Source organism: Leptonychotes weddellii, chromosome 13 (assembly GCF_054177405.1).
Source record: "Leptonychotes weddellii isolate Sample4059 chromosome 13, ASM5417740v2, whole genome shotgun sequence".
NCBI lineage: Eukaryota > Metazoa > Chordata > Mammalia > Carnivora > Phocidae > Leptonychotes > Leptonychotes weddellii.
The window spans coordinates 46,370,318-46,388,953 of NC_138381.1; the positions used below are offsets into that span (position 1 = coordinate 46,370,318).

At 40.5% G+C, this 18,636-nt stretch overlaps 1 protein-coding gene and 1 non-coding gene across 2 annotated transcripts in view; both read right to left on the reverse strand.

Annotated features, from left to right (window-relative positions):
• The window catches only part of YES1 (YES proto-oncogene 1, Src family tyrosine kinase), a 212,791-nt gene extending 197,805 nt beyond the window's left edge, over nt 1-14,986 (reverse strand). The window contains exon 1 of the mRNA XM_081801548.1: nt 14,965-14,986. The gene's annotated coding sequence lies outside the window, so the exon portion shown is untranslated. The remainder of the gene's footprint in view (nt 1-14,964) is intronic.
• Nucleotides 12,970-13,042, reverse strand: TRNAR-CCU (transfer RNA arginine (anticodon CCU)). Its single transcript has one exon. It is a non-coding gene; the product is annotated as a tRNA-Arg (tRNA).
• Nucleotides 14,987-18,636: the final 3,650 nt, after the last annotated feature.

The following is an 18,636-nucleotide window of genomic DNA, read 5'->3' on the forward strand; positions in this document are numbered from 1 at the left end:
ATTTACTGGATATGGGGATTAGGTGGGGGGAGGGAGGAGTAAAAAATGACTCCATTTTCTGATACTGACAATTGGATGAATAGTGTGATTATAGAGAATATAGGAGGAGGAATTTTGTGACGAGGTAGGGCAGAACACTTGTCCATACTGCATCAAAAATCTCCAGATGCTTGAATTATCCATCATGATTCCTTTTGCCTTTTATTACACAACCTAAAAGTAATTCAACTATTTCTTTAAGATTCATCATTTTAATTGCTACTTATATTTGACTTTTCTATTGTTCCTCCTAAAATATAATACTGTTACCTGGAAAAAATTACTAAGTAAGGTTCAACCAAGAGACTACAGAGTGTTACTACTATTCTCCATGATACCCCAGTGATACATAATTACATGATCATAAATATGTACGTCCAAGACGTTTTTCCCCAGTTTTAGAAGCTTCACCAAACTTTTTTTTTTCCAACTGAAAATTCTTAGGTCATTTTCTTATTTCTTTAGTGTTTAAAAATATATCAGGATGTCCTCAGCTAGTAGTGACTCAAACCATAAGGAGATTTATTGTTTACTTAATAAAAGCCTGAAGGAACATGATCTCAGGCTTATTTGATGGATAAATGATGCCATCGAGGATCCGGTTTCTTTTCTTCTTTCTCCTCTGTTATTATCAGAGGATTAGTTTCATCTTCATGTTTGTGACCTCATGGTTTCAAAATGGCTGCTACAGTTCCAAGCATCAGGTTTTCACATAAAAATATCTATAACAAGAATGAAGAGGCAAAAAAGAACATTCACCATTCACATCTTTCTTCTTTCATGGAGAAAAATCTTTCTGAGAAGTGCACAACAGGCTTCTTTTTATCTCTTGTTGGCCATTCACTGGGCCAGATGGATTGAGATTGACATGCTTGGTATAGACCAATCAAAATTCATTTCCTGGAAAATAAACTATTAACCACCTAAACAAAATCATTGTTTTGTTACCAAAGAAAAGGGGGACATGGTTGTGGAATGAGTAATCAACAGTGTCTACCCACAGGAAACCAAAGAAATGTTTGATCAAATATAGGAACAGAAAGGATCAATTTGGAGTGTTCTTAAATCTTTATCTATTATCTATCTATCTATCATCTATCTATCTATCTATCATCTATCTATCTATCATCTATCTATCATCATCATCATCTATCATCTATCATCTATCAATTATCTAATCTATCTATTATTTATCTATTTAATCAACCCAGAGACCTGACTTCCACTCTACTAGTTTAAATCCTTATAATTTTATTATCATCTAACTTGAAACATAAAGGAGAAATTGCCAAATGCTTTATTAAGAAAGAAAATGAGAATAACTTGCCATAATATTTTTAGTGACCTAGCAATTTCCCCCCCCAGGTTTTCTGGAGATATAATTGATATACATCACTGTATAAGTTTAAGGTATACAGCATAATGGTTTGATTTACATTTACTGTGAAATGAATACCACAGCAAATTTGCATCCATCATCTCATGTAGATACAATAAAAAGAAAAAGCAAAAAAAGGAAAACAAAATTTCCTTGTGATATGAACTCATAGGATCTATGCTCTTACCAACTTTCCTATATATCATGTACCAGTGTCAGCTATAGTCATCACAGGGTACATTACAACCCTTACTTATTATCTTATAACTGCAAGTTTGTACCTTCTGACTAACTTCCTAGAATTCCTCACCGCCCATCTCTGGGAACCACAAATCTGATCACTTTCTCTGAGTTTGGTTTCTTTTTTTAGATTCCACATATAAGTGAGATCATACAGTATTTGTCTTTCTCTGTCTGACTTTCACTTGGCCTAATGCCCTCAAGGTCCATCTATGTTGTTGCAAATGACAGGATTTCTTCTTTTTTTAATGGCTGAATAATATTCCAACTTCTTTATCCATTCATCTCTTGATGGACACTTAGGTTGTTTCCATATGTTGGCTATTGTAAATAATGCTGCCATGAACATGGGAATGCAGGTATCAAGTTAGTATTTTAATTTCCTTTGGATATATATTCCTAGAAGTGGAATTGCTGGACCATATGGTACTTCTATTTTTAATTTTTTGAGGATCCTCCATACTATTTTCCATAGTGGCCGCACCGGTTTACAATCTCACCAACAGTGTACAAAGTTTCCCTTTTCTCCATATCCACACCAGTATTTGTAATCTCTTGTCTTTAATGATGGCCATTCTAACAGGTGTAAAATGATGTCTCATTTTGGTTTTGATTAGCGTTTCCCTAATGACTAGTGATGTTGAGCATCTTTTCATATGTCTGTTGGCATGTGTTTTTTGGAAAAATGTGTATTCAAATCCTCTATTTTTAATGAGATTATTATTATTATTATTATTATTATTTGTGTTGAGTTGTGTAAGTTCTTTATATGTCTTGGATATTAAACCCTTATTGGCTATATCATTTGCAAATATCATCTCCCATTCAGTAGGTTGTTTTGCTCTTTTGTTGATGTTTTCTTTTCCTCCACTGTACACAAGCTTTTTAGTTTGATGTAGTCCCAATTTTTTATCTTTGTCTATAGACTGGCTGGAAATAGTTGCCTTGGTTTCCATTTTAAATTATTATTGAGTCTGTTTTTATTAGTGAAATTTTGAATAACAATTGCTGTCACACTCTAAAGGTTTGTGTAAGGCAAACCTCTGTTCATGCTGAGTTAAAGAAATGACACTGTCATACTTATTTTTATTTCAAAGCACCTGACTTTATCTTAAAGTGATTACAGACTCTAGACTCAGGATGGTGCTTATCTCTGGGTGGGGTGAGGGTGGGGATAAGGGAGGAGGGTGCAAGCAACTTTCTAGTTGTATCAGTGATGTTTTGCTTCTTAAGAAAGGTGCCATCCTAATGTTCATTGTGCTAGTCCTTATACATTTTTGTGTATATTTAATATTGTACAATTAAAAATGATTATAAACAGAAAAACATTAAAAAAATAAAAGGAATAAATTGGCTGACTGACCTTAATCATTATATTAAAAACAAAAAGTTTTTTTAAAGATTTATTTATTCATTTTTAGAGAGAGAATGTGCTCATGTGTGTGCGAGAGTGGGAGGAAGGGTAGAGGGAGAGAATTTTCAAGCAGACTCCCCACTGAGCACGGAGCCTGACTGGGACTCCATCTCACAACCCATGAGATCATGACCTGGGCCAAAAACAAGAGTTGGATGCTTAACCAACTGAGCCACCCAGGCACCCCTAAAAATGTAAAGTTTTAATAAAAAATCTTGACAGATTTTTGCATTCTTTTATTTACCTATTCATTCAGCAAACACTTACTGAGCATTTATTTTGCTATGCAATGGAGTTATAAAGCTGAAAAATGTGGTCCCAAGCTCCAGCAGATCTTCCAGTACAGTGGAGATTTATTATAAACTAGTAATTATGTGATACTATATCCAGTGATACAACAGAGATACCAAAAAAATGTGCTGTCATAGCTGGAGGGATGTGTGTGTCTGTTTGTATGTGTGTGCATGTGTGGCTAAGTGTGTTAGGGCAGTCAGGGATGGCTTTACAAAAAAGATACCCTAAGCCTCTCTTTTCCTTAATTATATCAGAAGTATGCACCCTGTGAGTCTCATTCTCTCCACTGGGCTTATGGGAACTATTTATCCTGAGGCCCCAGGAGTTGATGGCAGAGATCTCAAACAACACAGGTGGCTGGTCGTGTTTCCAGGTGCCTGACTGCGGGCCTCTGAAGGTTCTTTTTTGATGCATCCTTTGTAAATTTCTCTCCGGTCCAGGACCAACTGATGCTTTATCTTAAGGATGAGTGCTTTATTCAAGTCACATTGGAAGAAGAGGGAATGTGGACCTCTGATTGATTCCTGCCTTGCCCTGTTTCAATTTTTTTCTCCTAAAAGAAAGCAGTAGATGGTAGAGGGAAGGGGAAATCAGTTTAGAGATTCAGTTAAACATGTCATGCAATTTGGACATGACTTGCCTCCAAAGTATTGTCTGGAGCATTTTCACTGAGAGAGGTGACACTTGCATTTTTATAAATTGAATTTGGTGCTGATGAAAGACCTGGCTGAGAATCCTTGGTGTCAGTTTGTTCTCTAGAGGCAGAGCTGACCAAAGGACCCCAGTGAAGGGATAAATCAAACATGATGAGTGCCCTGGGCCCAAGGTCCCAAGGACTTAATGAATGTCCTACATATCTTTGTATCTTCATAGTTGAGGGTTGCATTACAAAATTCATTTCCTAGGAGAAAGGGATAGGGAGGTAAGCTGATCAGAGACTGAATCAGAACATATTTATACCTCTTCCTCTTCCCCCTGCTATTCATATGTTTTCTCTGGTTTTCATTAGACTGGTGTACTTGTCTATCTATGTACCACCAGAAACATTCCTCATTCCCTTTCCAACGGTCTCCAGGTTAGAGAGTGGTTTGGGGACCTCATTAGGTGTCTAAGATTGAAGTGTGTGAGACACTTGACTAGAATAGTTATGGAGAAGTAAAGCTGGTGGTAATTAAAATCTTTTCCACTGCATAATACTCAGGGCTGATATCTCATTCCTGGAGAGTGTTACAAATATTTCTAAGCTTCTATTTTTCTTGACCTACTAATAATTTTCCCGGGAGGATTATCAAGACTTAATTTTACTTGACATCTTATAATTGTTATGGAAATAACAAATGATCATTCTTAACAATTCAATTTGATGAGTAGATACCTTTTCTCCTCTAAAGTTGATGAAATTTGAGCAGCAGTCCCAAATTATACCTTCATAGTCTAAGTGCAATAAAGTTAAGAGGAAAACTAGGTATTTGAGCAAAAGCAACAATAAGAAAAATGCCTTATTACTTTTCTCTCCTTTTGTTCATTCATTCATTCATTCATTCACTCATTCATTCAGTAAAGAAATATTTCTTAGGTGCCTATTATTTGCTAATCTCTGAGTGAGGTGTTGGGGTAACATGAATAACAAACGAGTCTTAGCCCTATAAAACTTACCTGGTAGGAAAGACAGATACTGAATAAATAGCCCCCTACATTCATCATTTACAAACTAGACTAAGTGCTATAAAGAAAATGTATGAGGTACTTTGAGAACTTGTAACAGAAAAATCTGGTTTAACCTGTGTGTCAGAGAAGGGTTCCCTGAGAAAGTGGTTTTTGAACTGAGATTCAGGGGAAAGTAAGTTAAGTAGGTGAAAAAAATGGAGTGTGTCTTGGTCACCTCATGCTGTTGTAACAAGTACCACAGACTAGGTGGCTTAAATGACAAATATTTATTTCTCACAGTTCTGGAGGCTGGGAAGTCCAAGATCAAGGTGCTGTCAGATTTGGGTCTGGTAGGGGCTGCTTCCAGGTTTGCAGATGGCTGTCTTCTTGCTGTGTCCTCACATGATGGAGAGCAGAGAGAGAGAGTGAGAGAGTGAGTGAGCAAACTCTCATGTCTCTTCTTATAAGGGCACTAATCGTATTCATGAGGGTTCCACCTTCATGACCTAATCACCTTCTAATGGCCCCTCTCCTAATAACCATTACATTTGGAGCCAGAATTTCAACATATGACTTTTGGTAGGGACACAGGAACATTCAGTTCATAACAGAGTTCTGCAGCTCTGGGGCAGTATGTGCAAAGATTTTGAAGTGGGAGGGAGCATGTGTATTTAAGAAACTTAAGGAGGCCATTATGGCTGGAGCTCCAGAAGAGGATTGGAGGTCAACACCGTGAAGCTGGTGAGATAGGCAGGGGCCAGATTATTTGGGGACTTATAGTAAGAGGTAAGGATTTCGTGATTCTAAGAGAATAGGGAAATCATTTGAGGGTTTTAGGAGGGGTAACAGCATGATCATATTTTCATTTTGAAACATCATTAATTGTAGTGTGGAGAATGGATATGGGGCAAGTGAGGATTTGGGGAGCAACTGGGTAGGCTGTTGCCTAGTGCAGGTGAGAAGTCATCATAGCTTGGATTACATGGTACATGTGGAGATGTAGACCAGTGGATGGTGTGAGTTACTTAGTGATAAATTGATAGGAATCGATAGATTTGGAAATAGAAGGTGAAAGAGGTGGGAGATATCAAGTCTTATTCCAGTTGCCTTGTTCGTTATACTTATTAGGTGATAGTGTTTGTCACTGTGATAAAGATCACTGGAGGAGAATCAGATTTGGGGCAAAAAGTCATGAAATTTGTTTGAGGGCAGCCTTTGAGGTGCTTTTGAGATTTCCAAATGGATATATGGAGCAGGCGGTTGTATACCAGTCTGGTGCTCAGAGGAGTAGAACTGGGAGATGTAAATTTGGAAGTTGTAGGCATGCAGATTTTTACTGAAGCCCTATTTTGAGTGATATATGGGCTGGGGATGATGAACTAATGTAATTTAGCTTATAAAATTTTGGCATTGGATGGAAACTTAGAAATTACCTTTAAAGTTTTTTTTATTTAAGTTATTTAAAAAATAATTTTTATTATTTCCACTATAAAGTAATACATGTTTATTATAAAATGTTTTTGGAAAAGCTAGCCCTCCCTCTCCCTTCCCCATTTTTGTAAACAGATGATAAAGAGGAGACCTCAGGAGAAGAAGGTGGCTCATCTTTAGCAGCAAGTCTGGGTCAAGAACCCTAAATTCCTCAGGTATGGTCAGTTAATTAATTAATCTATTTATTTATTTATTTATGAGAGAGAGAGAGCATGAGTGTGGGGGTGGGAGGGGAAGGGCAGAGTGAGAAAGAGAATCCCAAGCAGGCTCCACGCCCAGTGCAGAGCCTGATGTGGGGCTCGATCCCACAACCCTGAGATCATGACCTGAGCTGAATCAAGAGTTGGACACCCAATGAACTGAACCACCTAGGCACCACAGTTATGGTTATTTTATATCACCATCATAAATTGTTTTTAATCTAGTCATTTTATTGATATGGAGAGGTAGGATTTTAGGAAACAGAGAAGACATATGTTATTATTATTTTGATTTTGAATAGGACCTATTTCTTAACAAAGGGGCTTCGACAGCAGGATGTTTGTAGGTCTTGGGTGACATAAGTAGTATAGAGTACAGAGCCATCCTTTTATCTTCCCATATCTTCTCCTCTAAAGTTACTTAGTTATTTAATTCCCTGGACACCATTTTAATATGGAGAGGGCCAGGTCATACTTAGAACTTTCTGTTATTTTGTATAGATTTGTAGCTTCATGTCTACTTGGTTATGGGTTTTTCCACCTGCAATTAATTGACTTGCATAAATTTATGTAATTCTGGGGTTGGGAAGACAGCAGTATTTTCCCTTTCAGTGCCATGTCCGGGGAACAGGAAAGAGAGGATTAATGATAAGAGTTCTCTTGTTTTTCTCTAGAAATTAAATGTGAGCTGCTGACTAACCTAGGCAATAGGAGAGTATCTCACAGAAAAAATGAACTGAGGAGGTGGGAGAGAGCTCTTCTGTGCCTTTTGTTGTCCAAGGACAGCCAAGATGGGGGATCTTAAAGCAAGGGACTTCAAGAAATCACACACAAGGATCTGATTTCAAGTATTGCTGCTGAAGACTGACCCTAGAGCAACTTGGTAATAGAAAAAGCTAGCCCACTGGACATTTAATTAGTCTTTTTGGCAGTGACTTACTTCCAAAACAAGAGTGAATCGGGTTTTATCTGGTTGGTAGTGAATCATTTTTGAAGAAAAAGTCTAATCAAACTGGACATCTGGGGCCACCTTGGATAATAGGATTCTGACCCCTTCCATTAGATAGTATCTCATCAAAATTTATATTTAATAAAAATAAACTATGATCAAGTCAATTATATTTTTGCTTGTCTATAATAGATAATGATGCAGGCAAGTTGGATGATAAATGTATTGATGTTTATCATATACCATTCAAAGGAGAAAACTTACCTGGCAGAGACAAATATCTTTGGTGCCTCTGTTTTGGTGCATATATACAGGTTGAGTTCCCTGGGATGAGGACCGAGATGAAGATGAACATTCAGGGGTTTATTAGGACATACCCTTGAGGTCAACATCTGTATAAGGGAAGACAGCAGGATTGGGCTATGATGCAGTCTCAGCAGAGGCCTCAGCTGACTCTGTGGGGTATACTGAACCTGAGATGACCCTTCAGAGTTGTCTTGAGCTGAGCCAGGGACTAGACCATTGCATGCCCATGTCAATCAGTCATTACATTCTGGCCATCCTAGGAAGGAAGTGTGATCTTGGGTGAGGCTGAAAGCTCTTGCTTTCAGCACTTCCAGAAGCTGGGGTAGTGCATCTCAGCAGCTACCACAGTCAATTCCTTGGGTCATTTTGATCCAATTCTTTGTATAAATTTTGGAAGCAACTCCTCTAAGATTGTATTGGGCCTTTCTTTGTCTGAGGCAAGGTAATTAGACAACTCTAACCCCTGCATTTGTAGCTGGTCTTGGGGCTACATCTGATACCCACAGTCACCCTCCTCTGCTCTTCATTCCAGATTCTCATTACCTTTTTAAATAATTCTGCTGGTCTTACCAGCTTACTTGGTGTGACCCAGACCCTCATTGCTGAGGGGTCTAAGCCCTTGGTGTGAGGAGCCTACAGTGCCCACATGGAAGCTATGGCTGTTCAGTGAAATTCTGAACTTCAGAAATTCTGAAATTCTGTGTCCCCCAGAGGAAGCATTCTCTCTTTGGGTACCAGGACTTGTAAAGCCACAGAGCCCCAAGTTGCAGGGTCAGGAAGCACAAATTTCTCAAATGGGACCTTGGGAATAATGGTATATGGAGCCACTCTTGCTTCTATTCCTTGATTCTCAGACCCATTTATTCTACTGGCTGGGGAAGTAGTGCTTATATAAACATCAGTGATTTAAAATGTACACTGCATCCTGAAGGATGGCCCCCCTCCCCCATCCTTGCAGTATTTCTGAGTTGGAATTTCAGCTGTGCTTTCAACAGGCTATCAGCTATCAGCTTCTTGGTATTGCAGTACGTTATATGAGAATAGATTCGATGGTCACTGTCCTGTCCTATAGCTTCTTTGTTGTAATATGCATTCCTTGGTCTGATGCAATATTATGTGGGATTATTTGCCAGTGGATCAAATATTCTCTAAGCGTTTGGACAGTAATGCTGGCTGGGACCCTATGGTAGGAAAGGCAAACCTTTCCCAGAATGTATTTCCCAGAATATATGTCTGTTCCTATGAAAATGAGTAACCATTCCTTCTGTGCAGGAAGGGGTCCAGTGTAATCAACTTGTCACCAGTGGGTGGTTGGCCCCATGAAGGATGGTGCTGTACTGGGAACTCAGCATTCATTTTTACTGTTGGTAGGATAGACATTCAGCAGTCACAGTAGCTGGATCATCCTTGGTAGGTGAAAGGTCATTCTTTGAACCCATGCTTAATCTCTATCTCTGCCACCATAACTACTCCTTTAATCTAGTAGTAGTTAATAATGTAAGTTCCATTGTGTCTGCCATAGGATGGCTATTGACAGAAGCTGGCTGACATCAACTGGCTGAGTCATTCTGTCTATGTGGTTGTTTAGTGCCTCTTCTGTGATGGATTATTTCTGATGGGCATTGACATGTGATATGAAGATCTTCATACCTTGTCCCTACTCCTATATGTCCATCCACATGCCTCTATCTTAGACCTCCTTGGCCCTGATCTTACATTTTTCTTCGCGGCTCTTGGCCAGTCAGCCAAGCCACTTACCCATGAGTTCATGTACAGTCTGTGCTTAGATTGTTTCTCTTTTCATAAAGTGGTCACTGCCCAATGCTCCACTTATTGGGAGGAATTCCCTCACCACTGTATTTCAAAACCAATCCTGAGTAGGGCTGTAGTGCAGCCAGCACTCATTTTTGGCTTTCATCCACATACTGAGCTGACCCATATATGAGCCAAATCCAGTATTTTCTCTTACTCCATCATCAGCTGGTCAAAAGGGACCACTCATTGACCAGAGGTGTGCACTGAGGAAGAGGCTCTGGGTAGCAGGGTTGGGTCAGGGCTACTTGCTTGTGCAGCTTGCTTGTGCTCTCTGTCCCTGCTTGTGTTCAATCCCACATGTTCCATTTCCAGCTTATAGCTGGACCTGTCCAACCTATGACTTGGTTGTTCTGATATGTCCAGTTCATAAAGGGCAGTTCTGAGTTTGTGTCCCATGGTCAGACATTCCATCTCTAATAGGGCTGGAAATTTGGCAGATGTGTTGAAACAATATTCTTGGGTATGGAACATGCTGTCTTCATAACTCAAGGAAGCCTACCAGGTCTTGTATTTCCTTCTTCATGGTGGGAAATACAAATTATAGTATTTGTCTTTTACTTTGTAGGGGACCTTCTGGTTCATCCCAGTCATTAGACATTTAAATTTGATAATGCTCTGTAAAAATTTACTAATATGGTCCTGAATCTTCAGAGGGTATATCTCCCATATTCTGGAGTTCATGTGTTCATCCAGGCCTCTAATCTACCAGCCACATCTTGCTTCTCTCCTCTGATTAGCACAGTGTCATCAATACAGTGGGCCAGTAGGCCAGTGTGGTGCTGTCTAAGATGTCCAGTAAGTCTCTTACTGAATTGTGACAGAGGGTGAGAGAGTTAACATAGCCCTTGGGTAAGACTATAAATGTTTACTGTTGTTCATTTCAGGTAAATGCAAACTGTTTCTGATCTTTTCTGGTAGGATGGAAGAGAATGCATATGCCAGATCAGTGCCACTTACCATATACTCAGAGCTGCTCTAGCAAAGATTTCACATGTGGCACAGCGGCTGCAAATGGGGTTATACCACTTGGTTGAACTTGTGGTAATCCATGTCTACTCTGGAAGATTTCTAGTTTTTGCAGGGACCAGGATGCTAATTAAATGAATAGAATCTAATTATTTAAATATGGTACTAAGCTCAGCCACTGTCCTTGGGAGGCAGTATTATTCTTGATTTTCTGTCTTGGTGGTGGTGGGTGGTTTGCAGTTTCAGAGGTTACCACTTGGTCTTTTATACCACTCTCTTTCTTACCCCATAGGGCAAGGAACCAGTGCAGGGGTCCTGGAAACTAGCAAGTATGTCCATCTGAATTATACATATGGGGATGGAGAAATGACCACCAGGTGGGGCAGTGGACCTACTGCACTCACTGAACTGGACATGGGTCAGGACCCTCTTTGCTATTTGGCCCCCCAAATCTCTACTCAACAGGAAGGGCAGGATGATACTTCAGTTTTCTGGGTTTCTGTATCGAGTTGGACCGACTCAGAGGGAGTGGACTTTTATACCTTATAGGATGCCCCAGGAAGGAGGTGTGTTGCTTGGATGAGCTACACGCACCTTGCTGTACTCCTAGCAGCTGGGGAGTAAGTTCTTCGTTCTTGAAGGGAAGTCTGGGGAGTGCCTTACAGTCCTCAACATGGTGCCCATCTCCTACTATGCCTGCTCTGTTCCATCTCCACCATCACTCCTATATCCTGCCAGAAGCACACTGACTAAAGCTATTGAAGCATAACCTTTGTGTCCACTCACTTGTATGGGCCCCTTCCAAGACTCTCAAACTGATTTTGTATTATTTTTCTGGGAAAGAGCCCCCAAATACAGAAACTTCACAAAACTTAATTCTTACCCTGATTCTGCTTCAGTTTCTCTGAGTTGGGGAAGGAGAAAAGAAAGGAAATTGACATTTGAGGGCCTAGTCTATCCCAAGCATCACACTCAATGTTTTGTATGTATGATATCATTTCAGTTTGGGAACTTTGCATATTTCTCCAGTGTTCACAGGCTTTGAGCTCATAATATCTTCTTTGCATATGCTTGTCCTTTTGACTGGAAGGTCCTTCCTCACTGTGCTTGTCCATGGAAGACTTTGTCATCCTTTTTGATTTAACCCAAATATTGGCTTCTTTTGGAGTCCTTCTTGACTGGGCTGGGTATTTCTCATATGACTTTGTGGGCATCCCTTACTAAGCTCTGCTCACAGATCAGATCATGACTGCTGTTTATGCTGGTTCTTTCTTGTCCTCTCTGAGTTCTGAAATGACAGATTCTGTGCTGTTCACCTTGGTATCCTTAGGGTCTAACACAGTCTGTGACATAGAGAAGGAGTGCATTAAATAACAGTTGAGGATTTTCCAGCCCGGAAAAAAAGTGTCAAGAGCATCACATTTCCTTTCTTTTGAGGACTGAGATCATGAAGCAACTTCTTCTTCTTCTTCTTCTTTTTTTTTTTGGTGAAAAAGAGTGTGTGCCCCAGCAGGGGTAGTGTGTGGGGGAGGGGCAGAGGGAGAGAGAGAATCTCAAGTAAGCTCCATGCTCAGCATGGAGCGGACATGGGGCTCGATCTCACTACCCTGAAACCCTGACCTGAGCTGAAATCAAGAGCCAGGCAACTAACTGAGCCACTCAGGTGCCCCCCCTGCAGCAACTTCTGATAAAGAAACTTGATTTCCTAGTTTCTCAATAACAGGGTGAAGGTGTTCTTAAAGAAAAGAAACAGGCCTTTTTAGTAGTAAAATTTCACTGCATATTTTTCACTGCAAAAGAATAAATCAGCATTGTAGTTTGTCAATCAGACTCTTGAGAATATTGTTCCAGAGTCAATCTCTCAGATTTTGAATGCTTCTAAGTTAATGGACAAAATTGAATTTTAGAAGCTGTAATAAAAGGCGGAGAATCTGGACTCTACATGGTGAGTCACCAATCTATATATTTACCAGATATTTTTGTTATAAAAATGAGCTCATCCTGTGTATCCTGGTTTGTAAATTCCATATCAATCAAAAAACAAACATTTATAGCATTATTCTTGATTTGTGAACAGTATTTCATTAAACAAGTGTGCCAGAATTTATTTAACCTAATTTTGCCTAAAAATATCTTTTTAGGTTGTTTCTAATTTTTTTTTTGCCATCATAAGCAAAATGTCCATGAACATCTTTTTTTTTTTAAAGATTTTATTTTTAAATAATCTCTGTGCCCAGTGTGGGGCTTGAATTCACAACCCTGAGATCAGGAGTCACATGCTCTACCAACTGAGCCAGCCAGGCACTCTCAGTGAACATCTTTATGCATGTGTCTGTTTATTTACTTTAAATAAAATTTAAAAAATGGAATTGCTTGGTCAAAGAGTATGACTTCTAAATATTTACGTATATATGCATTTGTGTGTGTGTAAGCCTATATCTATGTCTATATATCTATCTATATATATCTGTGTGTATGTACACTTTGTATATTTATATATTTATTTAGCTGCCCTCACAGAGACAATCTCATGCCCTCCATCCATAGTGGAGATTCAGTGCTGGGTAACAGCTGTTCAGGTGCCCATGTGCCTGATTCTCATCCATGAACTCTGAGCAGAACTAATGTGCGTCACCTTCTGGTGTGCCTTCTCTATGGTTTCCTTCTCCTCCCATCTTTCAGCTGAGTATTGATGCCTGGGTGACCCTAGAAGCCAACTGATGATAGTGGAGGCTCTGTCAATCAGGCTCTGTCATCCTCCCTTATCAGTGAGAGGATGAGAAACCCCTACCACCAATCAGGATTACCCTTTCAGACTCTAGGTAAGTAAGAACTACTCATTATGTGAAGCCACTGACAATAGGGGTATCTGTTAACATCTAGCGCTTTCTTAGCTAATACAGCTAGCTGGTCCTCCAGAAAGGTTGTTCCTCCACCAACAGTGCATGAGAGTGCCCCTCCTTGTTCCCTTCAGTCTTACCAACACTTCTTTAGTGCTTAAAAATTGCCAATTTCATAGCTGTTAAGTGGTAGGTATGTCATTGTTGTTTGCTCTTATAGTTCTTTGAGTCCTAGTAAATTTAATGTGCTGATTGACTACTGGTATTTCTCCTTAGCCTATAGATTTGTGACTTCAAAAATTCCTGGAAGACCAAAAAGAAAAAAAAATCCAAGTTTATAAAGTTCTCTTATATGCATATTTATGAACACTTGGAAATACCATCCTTAAGCCAAAAAAACTAGGCTGAATTAACAGAAATATGAGAGTAACTTCAATATCATTTATTTGGAGCTGCCAACAGCTTCTCAGTGGGGCTGTGAGCCAATCTGATGGAGTGTGTATGAGTAGAAGGAAAAAAAAACTCAATGGAAGTTGTTCGATTGCTTTAATGAGTCTTGAACCCAGTGGACTAAGTGAAAATTCATCTGATTTAATTGAGTGACACTAATTGGTGAAGAGAAAGCAGTCAAATAGGCTGTGCAGTGTACTTATTCAAAGTTCAAATTTTTTCTAATTTACCTCTGATATTTTACCCTTTTTCCTTTGTGCTCTGTGCGCAGATTCTAAAAATAGTTTAGTGTTTATTAAAATGTACCACAACACATTAGAGAATGCTCTGTGTGCTTGAGTTTGCTTTTGTGTTTTTAACTAAGGGTTAAGATATTTTGTTCTTTGTGTTGGATCACTAAACACAGAAACAACCTGTGATGCATCATCATGTTTGTTGCTAAAAACCTAAGTCCGTAAGGGGATGAGATGGTTTGCAAAGATAATAGTGAGAAGAGAAGATTTAGAGGAAGAATCAGGCTGGTTTGGAAGAAGGAGGGATATATGGTCTTCTACTAGACTGAAGGCATGATTCTCCCAGCTGTGGGAGAAGCACTGAGGACCAAGGCCTGCCTTCATGGTAGTAAGTGGTGAGGCAGCAAGATGCCAAAGAGAATGGCTGCATGGTGCGTGCATGGGGGAGGGTCTGACTTCAGGCTTGGGCATCCCAACCTTACACATATCTTTCTACCCTTGGCAGAACAACAGAAGCCATAAGAAATTTCTGGATCTGAAGAAACTATGTGATTCAGGACAGTGGGTACCTTAGCAATAATTCATCAAGGCAGATGACCTCAACATGACCCTGAAGAGAGGGGTGTCCCTCCCAAAGCTGTGGGATGGGGACTGAGCCAGAAACTAAATTATTCATTAAAAAATTGATTATTTTGGGGGCACCTGGGTGGCTCAGTCGTTAAGTGTCTGCCTTCGGCTCAGGTCATGATCCCAGGGTCCTAGGATCGAGCCCCGCATTGGGCTCCCTGCTCAGTGGGGATCCTGCTTCTCCCTTTCCCACTCCCCCTGCTTGTGTTCCCTCTCTAGCTGTCTCTCTCTGTCAAATAAATAAATAAAAAATCTTAAAAAAAATTGATTATTTTGCACACCTGAGTCAGTGGACAGAGATTAATGTCCACTCTATCTACATTTCCTGGGGCCAAACATCTCAGACCATTACATGCTCATGAGGAGCCATAGTTTTATTTAATTGCATTTGTTCATTTACTATAATTTGATAATATTTCCTATGAGCACACATTTAAATAATTATTCAACTAAAACAATGTTTTCAGAGTTGGCCTGGCAAAGGGGCTTTGAAATGAGAAGATTCCAGTAATACATGATTCCTTAGCATGAGGCTTGGATTTGAATTTCATCATGACTTAGCAGAAATCAGAGCAGATTTATTGTGTATATTTAACTGTGGGTAGAGTTATGTGCAGCAAATGCTTCTTAAAATCATGGAAAGTAGTGCAAAGCATCATTGTGCTCTTGTCATAGAATACTGGATCTGCAATTTTAGAAGTGGACCCCAGTTCCCTCTGTATTTATATCTTTGCTTGGGGTATTTGAGATTTCAATCCCTGTATTAGACTTTGAGGTTACCTTGAAGAGAAATTAGAGGGATGTTTCTGGGAATAAGGACTGTGGCTGCCCTGGCCTTAGGGCCAAAGCCTTTGTTTTGGAAGGCTGGACTCCTTGTCATCTGATAATTGACCTTCCTGGGGTGCCTGGGTGGTTTAGTCATTAAGTGGCTGCCTTCCGCTGGGGTCATGATCCCAGGGTCCTGGGAATGAGCCCCGCATCAAGCTCCCTGCTCCATGGGAGGCCTGTTTCTCCCTCTCCCCCTTCCCCTGCTTGTGTTCCCTCTCTCACTGTCGCTCTCTGTCAAAAAATAAATAAAAAATCTTAAAAAAAAAAAAAAGAATTGACCTTCCTACCAAGTCACACAATCTCTTGGTTAGATGTGAGACCTCGAGCCCTGCTAGTGATGCCTGGGCTCCTATTCTGAGCTCTAAGTTGCTGCTAATTTCCCAGGTAGTTGTATTTTGGTTAGTATTTGGGAATCAATTTTGCAGGACAGGACAAAGCAATCCCTAATCTGTTCCCTGTCAACAGTCTGCAGTATTTCAGAGTCATGGTTGGCATTGATGTCTGTGAGTTGCTAAAAAACCAATGTGATTTCTGTCCATTGAGACTTGCAGTTGCTGGCAAGCCTACCTTGACCAAGGTCCTCCTTCCCTGCCTCTTGGGCCACCTTTATGTGAGACTGCTGCTTTTGCAGTTTTTGTAAGGTCACAGTTATGCTGAGGAGCTTGAAGCCCTGCTTCAGTATTTTTTTTCCTGCTTGTGTGAACCATGGTTCCTTCACTTAGATGATTACACAGTGAACACAGGGGCATCATCCACCTGTTTGGCAGGGTGGTTATAGCGCAGAAGGTCACCTTGTTGGTATAGCTTTGTAAGGAGGTCACCATGTCTAATGTCTATTTTCTGGGTCTTGTACGGGCTGCTTCTAAGGTGGCATGAGTCTGGGAGTTCACCTCTGTGCAGAGAAGCAGTGGGAATTCCGTTGATCATCAATGCAAAGAGAGACTTTGCGGATACTGTCTTCATCCTGTATTTGCCTTTGATATGAAATTAAGTATTTTGACCAGACCTAGCAACCTGGGGAACTGGGCTGATCTGGAGCAGCCTTGAGTCTCTACATTGGTACTTGAATTATGCAATTTTTTTAAAGACACTGTTGCTTTAGACCCCAAATCCAGAGTCATAATTTTGGGGCTTCACAGGGACCCCTGTCTCTTTTACATTCTATTTTTTTTTTGACCTACAGATTAAGTTAAAACAGGTGTTCACTCTTAATTTTTTCAGTGGTATCTTGGTAGATAACATCACAAAGCAGGTGATCCAACAATAGTTTAGGCCCTACTTTTTAAAAAGGATTTTGAGGGTATCTGGCCAATGAGAACAAAGCCTCTGTTTCTGATTTAACAGTGTTGGTGACATGCATGGATAGGAGCAATCAATTGTGGGTGTGGGGAGAGGAGGAGATGAGTTAGGACAGTCTAACGAATGCTCTAGTAACAAATTAACATTGCAATCTCAGTGGCTCGAGGCAGTGAAGAATTATTTCTTGATCATGCATAGTATATTGCAGACCCTGATGCTCTGTAGGGCAGCTCTGTTTCAAGCAGTGACTTAGGAATCCCCCTGCTTTTTTCTAACGTTTCTGAATATTAGCACCTAAATTTCAGTTCGTAGTGATGGGGAAGACAAATTTGGAGGGTTGTGCAGGAGCTTTTCACACCCTTTTCTCAGAAGGGACACAAGGTGCCTCTGTGTAGAGATCATTGGCCAGAATTAGTCACCCTCCTCTGCGTAACTGTAAAGAGGCTGGGAAGAGTGGTCTCCTCCTAGGAATGAGAGTAGACCGTGCTGTTTGTGACTGACAATAATGCTTACCCAGTGGACCATTCACAATAAAAGGACTAAGGCTCCTTTCACGAGGTGGGGGCTGCTGTGGTTGGCATTTTCCTACAGTTTTTCCTTCTCTCTCCCCAGAAGGAACCATGTTGTTGATTTAGCATTGCCAACACATGATGTCCACCTTGCATACATGGTCAGCCTGAGAGTTTCTGTCACTGGACTCAAGTTGAGAGAGTGGGGAGCAGAGGGAGACAGTTTGTGCAATTCTTCATCTGTCTCCTGCAACCAATCAGGTCTTTTCCTAAGACTCATTAAAAGTACTCATTTTGCTTAGGCCACGTGGGTGGATATGTAGGATTTTGAAAAGCTGCTGCTGATTCCTCTAGCTAATTTAGGTGCCATCTGGAAGAGGCCTTAGGGCCAAGGTGGACGTGCTGTTTCCCCAGCCTCTGAGAGCTATCCCTAAGGAGCAAATACACACACACACACACACACACACACACAGAGGCTATAAATCACTTCTCTCATTGGTGCTAAATTAACTGTTAAGCCTTCTAAACTCCTGAACCAGCTGATAGCAGGATCCTGGGTGGCAGGTTGCGGAGCCCTGTACTCAGCATTGATTAAATATAAACTGCATATGTTTCGAGACTTAATGCATGCATTAATATAGGTAGCAGGGGTTCCCCAAACCAGGTCTGTGGACTGGCTGAATCAGAATCATCCAGACACAGCTGAAATACAGATTGCCGGGCCTCAGCCCAGACCCACTGAATGACATCACCTGGACTGAGGCTCTGGAGTCTTCATTTGAATAAATTCTTTAGGTCATGTAGATGCACGGCCAGCTTTGGGAGTCCTGCTGATGTGAGAATAGCAAGGAAGTTTGAGGGTCTGCTGTCTGGGTTCCAGTCATGCTCTGACACTGTGTGAACTTGAGAAGTCATATAACCTTTCTGTTCTGTTTTTCCAGCTGCATCACAGTGGGACTGAACCTAGTTTTTTGAGTGAAATATTACCCAGAGCCCCAGTAGGTAAAGCAGATAATAGTAGGGTGGCTCTGGTGGAAGAAGTGGTCAGGTTTTCCTTTGATTCCCAAAATGGCCCTCAAGGGTTGCCAAAGAACTCTAGGGATTTTTGGGA